Raw genomic sequence first — 10312 nt, forward strand, 5'->3', positions numbered from 1 at the left:
TGCTACTAACATTCATAATAATATCAATTTACTTGGTTTACAATAACATTCCAAACTTTGCACTGAACTTTACATATTATTCCATTTAATCCACAAAGCTGTGCTATAAAGAAGGAATTATTACCCTCATTTTGCCAATGAAGAAAAAAACCTGGAAAGGATTAAAAAATTCCACAAGTCACAGAAATAGAATGTGATTGAACTAAGCTTTGAAGTCTTTTCTAAATTATTTGCACTTAATTACAATTACTTCCTGTGCCCACCATCTCCAAAAAAAACCAATCAAAAAAACAGGGTTGGAGACCATCAAGATGGTGGAGGAGTAAGACGTGAAGATCACCTTCCTCCCCACAAATACATCAAAAATACATCTACATGTGGCACAACTCCTACAGAGCACCTACTGAATGCTGGCAGAAGACCTCAGACTTCCCAAAAGGCAAGAAAATCCCTACATACCTGGGTAGGGAAAAAGAAAAGCAGACACAAAAGAATAGGGATGGGACCTGCACCTCTAGGAGGGAGCTGTGAAGGAGGAAATGTTTCCACACACTAGAAATACCCTTCACTGGCAGAGATGGGGGGAGGGAAGCTTCAGAGCCACAGAGGAGAGTGCAACAACAGGGGTGCAGAGGGCAAAGCAGAGAGCTTCCCACAAAGGATATTGGTGCCAGCTAACACTCACCAGCCTGAGATGCTTGTCTGCTCAACTGCTGGGGCAGGTGAGGGCTGGGAGGTGAGGCTCAGGCTTTGGAGGTCAGACACCAGGGAGAGGACTGGGGTTGGCTGCATGAAGATAAGCTGAAGGGGTCTAGTGCACCGTAGCTAGCCAGGAGGGAGTCAGGGAAAAAGTCTGGAGACTTTTCTGGAGAAGCAAGAGACCATTGGTTCAGGGAGTGCGACGAGAGGGACTTCCCGCTCCGTGTGCCCACAGACAGCAGAGCACCGCCTGAGTGAACTCCAGAGATGAGCGTGAGCTGCAGCTACCATCTCGGACCCCAGAGACGGGCATGGACTGCTAATGCTGCCACTGCTGCCAACAACAATCCTGTGTGCAAGCGCAGGTCACTATCCACACCTCCCCTGCCAGGAACCTGTGCAGCTCGCCACTGCCAGGGTCCCATGATCCAGGGACAATTTCCCAGGGAGAATACATGGCATGCCTCAGGCTGTTTCAATGTCACACTGACCTCTGCTGCTGCAGGCTCATCCTGCAATCCAATTATGACTACAATACCCCTCCCTCTCCCTGGCTTGAGTGAGCAAGAGAGATGTAATCAGCCATTGCTATAAACCCCTCCTCTCTAGGCAGAGAACAGAAATGTGAGTGTGGCCTACATACAGAGGCAGGGCCAAAACCAAAGCTTAACCGCAGGAGCTGTGCAAACAAAGAAGAGAAAGGGAAATTTCTCTGTGCAGCTCAGGAGCAAGGGATTAAATCCCTGGAATCAATTTGATAAACCCTGCAACTTGATAAACCCTGAATAGACAATGAATGTTCCCAAAATTGAGGAAGTGGACTTTGGGAGCAACTGTAGACTGGGGGTTTGCTTTCTGCGTCTGATTTGGTTTTGGATTTCTGTTTATCTTACTTTAATTTTTAGTGCTTGTTATCACTGGTGGATTTATTAGTTTGGTTGCTCTCTTTCTTTTTTTTTTCCTTTTTTATCTTTTTGTGAGTGTGTGTGTGTGTGTGTGTGTGTCTTCGTGTGATTTTGTCTGTTTAGGTTTCCTTTTACCATTTGCTCTAGGGTTCTGTCTGTTCTTTTTTATGTTTGTTTGTTTTCTTTTTATGAGTGTGTGTGTGTAAATTTCTTTGTTTGATATGGTCTGTTTAGTTTTGCTCTTACAATTTGCTTTGGGGCTCTATCTGTTCATTATTTTTTTCTTCTTTTCCTTCCGGGCCATGTGGCTGGCAGGGTCTTAGTGCTCTAGTTGGGTGTCAGGTGTGAGGCTCTGATGTGGGAGAACTGAGTTCAGGGCATTGGACTATCAGAAACTTCCTGGCCCCACATAATATCAATTGGCGAGAGCTCTCCCAGAGATCTCCATCTCAATGTTAAGACCCAGCTCCACCCAATGGCCAGGAAGCTCCAGTTCTGGATGCCCCATGCAAACAACTAGCAAGACAGGAACACAACCCCACCCATTAGCAGTGAGGCTGCCTAAAGTTATACTAAGTTCACAGACGTCCCAAAACACACCACCAAATGCAGCCCTGCCCACCAGAAGGAAAAGATTCAGCCCCACCCACCAGAACACAGGCACCAATCCCCTCCACCAGGAAGCCTACAAAACCCACTGAACTAACCCCAACCACAGGGGGTAGACACAAAAATAATGGGAAATATGAACCTGCAGCCTATGAAAAGGAGATCCCAAACACAGTGTTAAACAAAATGAGAAGACAGAGAAATATGCAGCACATGAAGGAGCAAGGAAAAAACACACCAGACCAAACAAATGAAGAGGAAATAGGCAGTCTACCTGAAAAAGAATTCAGAGTAATGATATTAAGATGATCCAAAATCTTGGAAATAGAATGGAGAAAATACTAGAAATGTTTAACAAGGAACTAGAAGAACTAAAGAGCAAAGAAACAATGATGCACAACACAATAAATAAAATTAAAAATACACTAGAAGAAATCAATAACAGAATAACTGAGGCAGATGAACGGATAAGTGACCTGGAAGATTGAATAGTGGAAATAACTGCTATTAAGCAGAATAAAGAAAAAAGAATGAAAAGAATTGAGGACAGTCTAAGAGACCTCTGGGAAAACATTAAATACACCAACATTTGAATTAATGGGGTCCCAGAGGAAGAAGAAATAAATAAATGGTCTGAGAAAATATTTGAAGAGATTATAGAAGAAAACTTCCCTAACATAGGAAAGGAAAGAGTCAATCAAGTCCAGGAAGTGCAGAGAGTCCTATACAGGATAAATGCAAGGAGAAACATGCCAAGACACATATTAATCAAATTATCAAAAATTAAATACAAAAAAAACATATTAAAAGCAGAAAGAGAAAAGCAACAAACAACGTAAAAGGGAATCCCCATAAGGTTAACAGCTGGTCTTACAGCAGAAACTCTGCAAGACAGAAGGGTGTGGCAGGACATATTTAAAGTGATGAAAGGGAAAAATTTACAACCAATATTACTCTACCGAGCAAGGATCTCATTCAGATTCAATGGAGAAATTAAAACCTTTACCACAAGCAAAAGCTAAGAGAATTCAGTACCACCAAACCAGCTTTACAAAAAATGCTAAAGGAACTTCTCTAGGTGGGAAACACAAGAGAAGGAAAAGGCCTATGAAAATAAACCCAAAACAATAAAGAGTGTGGTAATAGGAACATACATATAAATACTTACCTTAATGTAAATGGATTAATACTCTAACCAAAAGACACAGACTGGCTGAATGGATACAAAAACAAGAACCATATATATGCTGTCTACAAGAAACCCACTTCAGATCTAGGGACACATACAGACTAAAAGTGAGGGGATGGAAAAATATATTTCCATTTCCATGCAAACAGAAATCAGAATAAAGCTGGAGTAGCAATACTCATACCAGAAAAAATAGACTTTAAAATAAAGACTATTACAAGAAACAAAGAAGGTCACTACATACTGATAAAGGGATCAATCCAAGTAGAAGATAGAACAATTACAAATATATATGCACCCAACATGAGAGCATCTCAATACATAAGGCAAATGTTAATAGCCATAAAAGGGGAAATCAACAGTAACACAATAATAGTAAGGGATTTTAACACCCCACCTTCACCAATGGACAGATCATCCAAAATGAAAATAAATAAGGAAACACAAGCTTTAAATGACATATTAGACCAGATAGACTTAATTGATATTTATAGGACATTCCATCCAAAAACAACAGAATACACTTTTTTCTCAAGTGTTCATGGAACATTCTCCAGAATAGATCATATCTTGGGTCACAAATCAAGTCTTGGTAAATATAATAAAATTGAAATCATATCAGGCATCTTTTCCTACCACAACACTATGAGACTAGATATCAATTATGGGAAAAAAACTGTAAAAATTATAAATACATGGAGGCTAAAGAATACACTACTAAATAACCAAGAGATCACTGAAGAAATCAATTAAGAAACCAAAAAATACCTAGACACAGATGACAATGAAAACAACATGATCCAAAACCTATGGGATGCAACAAAAGCAGTTCTATGAGGGAAGTTTATAGCTACACAATCTTACCTCAAGGAGCAAGAAAAATCCCAAATAAACAACCTAACCTTACACCTAAAACAATTAGAGAAAGAAAAACAAAAAGACCCAAAACTTAGCGGGAGAAAAGAAATCATAAAGATCAGATCAGAAATAAATGAATAAAGATGCAGACATAGACAATGGACTTGAGGACACAAGGAGGGTGAAGTGTAAGCTGGGATGAAGTGAGAGAGTGGCTTTGACATATATAAACTACAAAATGTAAAATAGATAGTTACTGGGAAGCAGCCGCATAGCACAGGGAGATCAGCTCTGTGCTTTGTAACCAAATAGAGTGGTGGGAAAGGGAGGGTGGGAGGGAGATGCAACAGGGAGTGGATATGGGGATATATGTATATGTATAGCTGATTCACTTTGTTATACAACAGAAATCAACACAACATTGTATAGCTGTTATATTCCAAGAAAGATGTCAAAAAAGAGAGAAAAAAACAGTACAAAAAAAAAACTGTAATAGAGACAATTTAAATAAAGAAAGAAATGAAGGAAACAATACCAAAGATCAATAAAGCTAAAGGCTGGTTCTTTAAGAAGATAAACAAAATTGATAAACCATTAGCCAGACTCATCAAGAAAAAAAGGGAGAAGACTCAAATCAACAGAATTAGAAATGAAAAAGGAGAAGTAACACCTGACACTGCAGAAGTACAAAGGCTCATGAGAGACTACTAAAACAACTACATGCCAATAAAGTGGACAACCTGCAAAAAATGGACAAATTCTTATATAAGTACAATCTTCCAAGGCTGAACCATGAAGGAATAGAAAATATGAACAGACCAATCACAAGCACTGAAATAGAAACTGTGACTAAAAATCTTCCAACAAACAAAGCTCAGGACCAGATGACTTCACAGGTGAATTCTATCAAATATTTAGAGAAGAGCTAACACCTATCCTTCACAAACACTTCCAAAATATAGCAGAGGGAGAACACCCCTTCTAAGAGGCCACAATCACCATGATACCAAACCAGAAAAAGGAGTTACAAAAAAAGAAAACTACAGGCCAATATCACTAATGAACATAGATGCAAAAATCCTCAACAAAGTACTAACAAACAGAATCCAACAGCACATTTAGAGCATCATACACCATGATCAAGTGAAGTTTATCCCAGGAATGCAAGGATTCTTCAATATACACAAATCAATCAATGTGATATATCATATTAACAAATTGAACGATAAAATCCTATGATAATCTCAACAGATGCAGAAAAATCTTTCAACAAAATTCAACACCCATTTGTGATAAAATCTCTCCAGAAACTGGGCATAGATGGAACCTACCTCAACATAATAAAGGCCATATATGACGAACACAAGCCAACATTGTTCTCAGTGTTGAAAAACTGAAACCATTTCCTCTAAATCAGGAATAAGACACGGTTGCCCAATCTCACCACTATTATTCAGCATAGATTTGGAAGTTTTAGTCATGGAAATCAGAGAAGAAAAAGTAACAAAAGAAATCCAAATTGGTAATGAAGAATTAAAACTGTCACTGTTTGCAGATGACATGATACTATTCATAGAGAATCCTAAAGATTTTACCAGAAAACTACCAGAGCTAATCAATGAATTTGGTAATAGCAGGATACAAAATTAATGTATAGAAATCTCTTGCATTCTTATACACTAATGCTGAAAAAATTTAAAAGAGAAATTAAGGAAACACTCCCATTAACCACTGCAACAAAAAGAAATAAAATACCTAGGAATAAACCTACCTAAGGAGAAAAGAACCTGCATGCAGGATACTATAAGACTCTAATGAAAGAAATTAAAGATGATACAAAGGTATGGAGAGATATACCATGTTCTTGGATTGGAAGAATCAACATTGTGAAAATGACTATACTGCCCAAGGCAATCTACAGATTCAATGCAACCCCTATCAAACTATCAATAGCATTTTTCACAGAAGTAGAATAAAAAAATCTTAAAATTTGTATGAAGACACAAAAGACCCCGAATATCCAAAGCAATCTTGAGAAATATAAATGGAACTGGAGGAATCAGGCTCCCTGACTTCAGACTATACTACAAAGCTATAGTCATCAAGACAGTATGGTACTGGCACAAAAGCAGAAATATAGACCAATGGAACAGGATAGAAAGCCCAGAGATAAACCCATGCACATATGGTCACCTTATCTTTGATAAAGGAGGCAAGAAAATACAATGGAGAAAAGACACCTCTTCAATAAGTGGTGCTGGGACAACTGGACAGCTACATGTAAAACAATAAAATTACAACATTTCTTAGCACCATACACAAAAATAAACTCAAAATGGATTAAAGACCTAAATGTAAGGCCAGACACTATAAAACTCTTAGAGGAAAACATAAGCAGAACACTCTATGGCATAAAACACAGAAAGATCCGTTTTGACCCACCTCCTAGAGAAATGGAAACAAAACAAAGATAAACAAATGTGACCTAATGAAACTTAAAGGAGTTTGCACATCAAAGGAAACCTTAAACAAGACGAAAAGACAACCCTCGGAATGGGAGAATATATTTGCAAATGAAGCAACTGACAAAGGATTAATCTCCAAAATATACAAACAGTCCATGCAGCTCAGTATCAGAAAAACTAACAACCAAATCAAAAAATGGGCAGAAGATCTAAATAGACATTTCTCCACAGATATACAGATTTCCAACAAACACATGAAAGGATGTTCAACATCACTAATCATTAGAGAAATGCAAATCAAAACCACAGTGTGGTATCACCTCACACCAGTCAGAATGGCCATCATTAAAAGATCTACAAACAATAAATGCTAAGAGGGTGTGGAGAAAAGAGAACCATCCTACACTGTTGGTGGGAATGTAAATTGATACAGTCACTATGGAGAACAGTATGGAGGTTCCTTAAAAACCTAAAAATAAAATTACTATATGACCCAGCAATCCCACTACTTGGCATAAACCCTGAGAAAACCGTAATTCAAAAAAAGACATTTACCACAATGTTCACTGCAGCTGTATTTACAATAGCTGGGAAATGGAAGCAACCTAAATGTCCATTGACAGATGAATAGATAAAGAAGATGTGGCACATATACAATGGAATATTACTCAGCCAGAAAAAGAAATGAAATTAACTGTAGTGAGGTAGATGGACCTAGAGTGTGTCTTACAGAGTGAAGTAAGTCAGAAAGAGAAAAACAAATATCGTATGCTAACACATATATATTGAATCTAAATAAAAAATTGTTCTGGAGAACCTAGGGGCAGGACAGGAATTAAGATGCAGATGCATAGAATGGATTTGAGGACATGGCTTGGGAAGGGTAAGCTGGGCAAAGTGAGAGAGTAGCATTGACATATATACACTACCAAGTGTAAAATAGATAACTATTGGGAAGCAGCTGCATAGTGCAGGGAGATCAGCTTGGTGCCTTGAGACCACCTAGAAGGGTCGGATAGGGAGATTGGGAGGGAGGGTATATGGGGATATATGTATACATATAGGTGATTCACTTTGTTATGCAGTGGAAACTAACACAACATTGTGAAGCAATTATACTCCAATAATGATGTTAAAATAAAATATATGTGAAACCTTAAAAAATAAAAGCAGGGTTATCTTCAGGTGCTGAGATCAAAGCTAATATTAAAAATGGTGAGATCTTTCTAGGTACATTAGCAGCATAAAGGGGAGAAGACCAATGGAAATCCAATGCCAGGACTGCCCTATTTAAACAACCTTTACAAGATGCAAATTATTTAAAAATACAACCATATTTCTCACAAGACCAATGTCTGCATCATCTCAGAGCTTTGTGACATCCCCAGAAGTGATGCAGATGGTCACACACACACTCTGGGAATTTAATGGACATTACATTACCTGAAGGTAATGGCGATGGCAAACCCCCGATATACTCAGCTTTCTTATATTCTATTTCTGCAGAAAATAATTATGTCTCCTTTTGTGACACATCAGCTACTATCATGAAAGCTGTAATTTTCCTAGACTGTCTCAAGGCAATTCAAGAGTAAAGGCCTTAAAGGATGACCAAACTGAGAACAAATCACAATCCAAGAGCTCCTGGAATGGAGTTAGAAATAGAAGTAAACTGATTACCAACCTGAGGTGGCTTGACATTTGGATCTGAGCTCAAAATCTATTTCCCCTGGATTTATACTCTGTACAAACATGTCCCCTGTTTGCTTAGAGAATTTTTTGACAAATACATATTGAGCACTCACTCTATGTGATTCCTGTTCTGGATATTATGGGTAAGGAAGATTGTCAAACTGAGCTCCACTGCTACCCCACACCTAAAGGTCCCAATTTTAGCACTGTAAATGTAAAAAATATGCATTTTAATTCACAGTATTTTAATTATGAAGTTTAATATATATTCAAAAGAGTAAGAGCCATTTGTAGACTTCTTCCACCTGCAACAATGACCAGATTGAATTTGCCTTCTTTTATATAACTAGTAAATAGAAAAATATATGTGAAAAAGCTATTTTCTGATGTTGGACAATATGTAATCTGTTAAGGAACATAAACAATTAGGGAAAGACAAAAAATCAAGGGGAGCCCTGAATTTCTATTTGGAGGTATTATCTGAACATGTGAAGAGAGGGAGAGCCCATGGTGGCTTCACTGGGTTGAGGAGACATAGATTAGAGTTCAGGGAGGCTGGGATGGCTGAAATTTGCAGAACAGATTATTAGAAGAGATAAATGTATACAAAGAAATATCTCTAGAAATCTTCACAGGATTTTTCTCAAATCTATTGCTAAATATTAAGGTGAAAGTGTGTATTGTAAAACTCAAAAGGATGGGCAAAGATCTACCAGGAAACCATAAGCTGAATAATTTCCACAAATCACACTGAAGTTAGAGACATTCTAGATTTAATGAGTCATAGGGGGGAGACTTTTTTAACACTCAGGGATACAATTAAAACCCCCAAAATGACGACACCTTGGAAGTACGTTCAAACAACTTGCCAAAAAGCTTTAGAACAGTCCTCAAGGAAAATGGTACAGAGAAAATAGTGTACTAGGAAACTTAAAGCCCTCATTTTCCCACACAAACATTTAAAGAAAACTAAAAACTGCTAAAATTACCTTAGGTCTGCATGAACTAAGCAAACTCACAATCCAGGAAGAAAAAAAAAAACTATTTTCAAACCAGAAGGAAATTTTGTGTCATTTTTACTTCTCCTTGTTCCACCCACTCTCTGGCACAGTGAGATCTTGATCTGGAGGAGGTGACATCCCAGTTCCCAATCCCTCTCAACTCAGACTTTATGTGCAACATTTTAACCTATCTGAGCACTTCCTGAGGACTGGTCTCTATTTCATCTAATTTGGGTCTCAGACAGGAGAAATGGCAGACACTGGTCATGAAACCTTCAGAGGGACTACAGACCCACATATGCCTGGGTCAAGAGATTATTAGTAGAGACATAAAATAGAACATATAAAGTCCCAAGGAGAAGTTGAGGTGAGACTTGTTGGGAAATTGAAACATTCAAAAGTATGTGAATCAAGCAATTGAAAAAGACACATATATGCCAAGGTAAGACACATGCTCAGAAAAGACCAGAAAAGACCTTGAGATTTCACCTTGCCTGATCTCTAGACTCAGAGCATATCCAGCTAATTAGTGAATGCCTGACCAGTACAGAGCCAGTCTGAAAAGACTGGCAGAAGTATCTGGGTTATTTTTTTTCCATATTAAAAATAATAACAAGGCAAACAAAGAAATAGGAGAACATGGCCTATTCAAATGAAGAAAATAAATTGGCAAAAACTGTCCCTGAAGAAGCATAAGCATAGGACTTAAAAGACAGAACATTTAAAAACTGTCTTGGTCTTCCCTGGTGGAGCAGTGGTTGAGAGTCCACCTGCTGATGCAGGGGACATGGGTTCATGCCCCAGTCTGGGAAGATCCCACATGCCACGGAGCAGCTGGGCCCATGAGCCATGGCCATTGAGCCTGCACGTCCAGAGCCTGTGTTCCGCAACAGG

This window comes from Leucopleurus acutus (assembly GCF_964270905.1).
Source record: "Leucopleurus acutus genome assembly, chromosome: 8".
In the NCBI taxonomy this organism is placed as follows: Eukaryota; Metazoa; Chordata; class Mammalia; order Artiodactyla; family Delphinidae; genus Leucopleurus; species Leucopleurus acutus.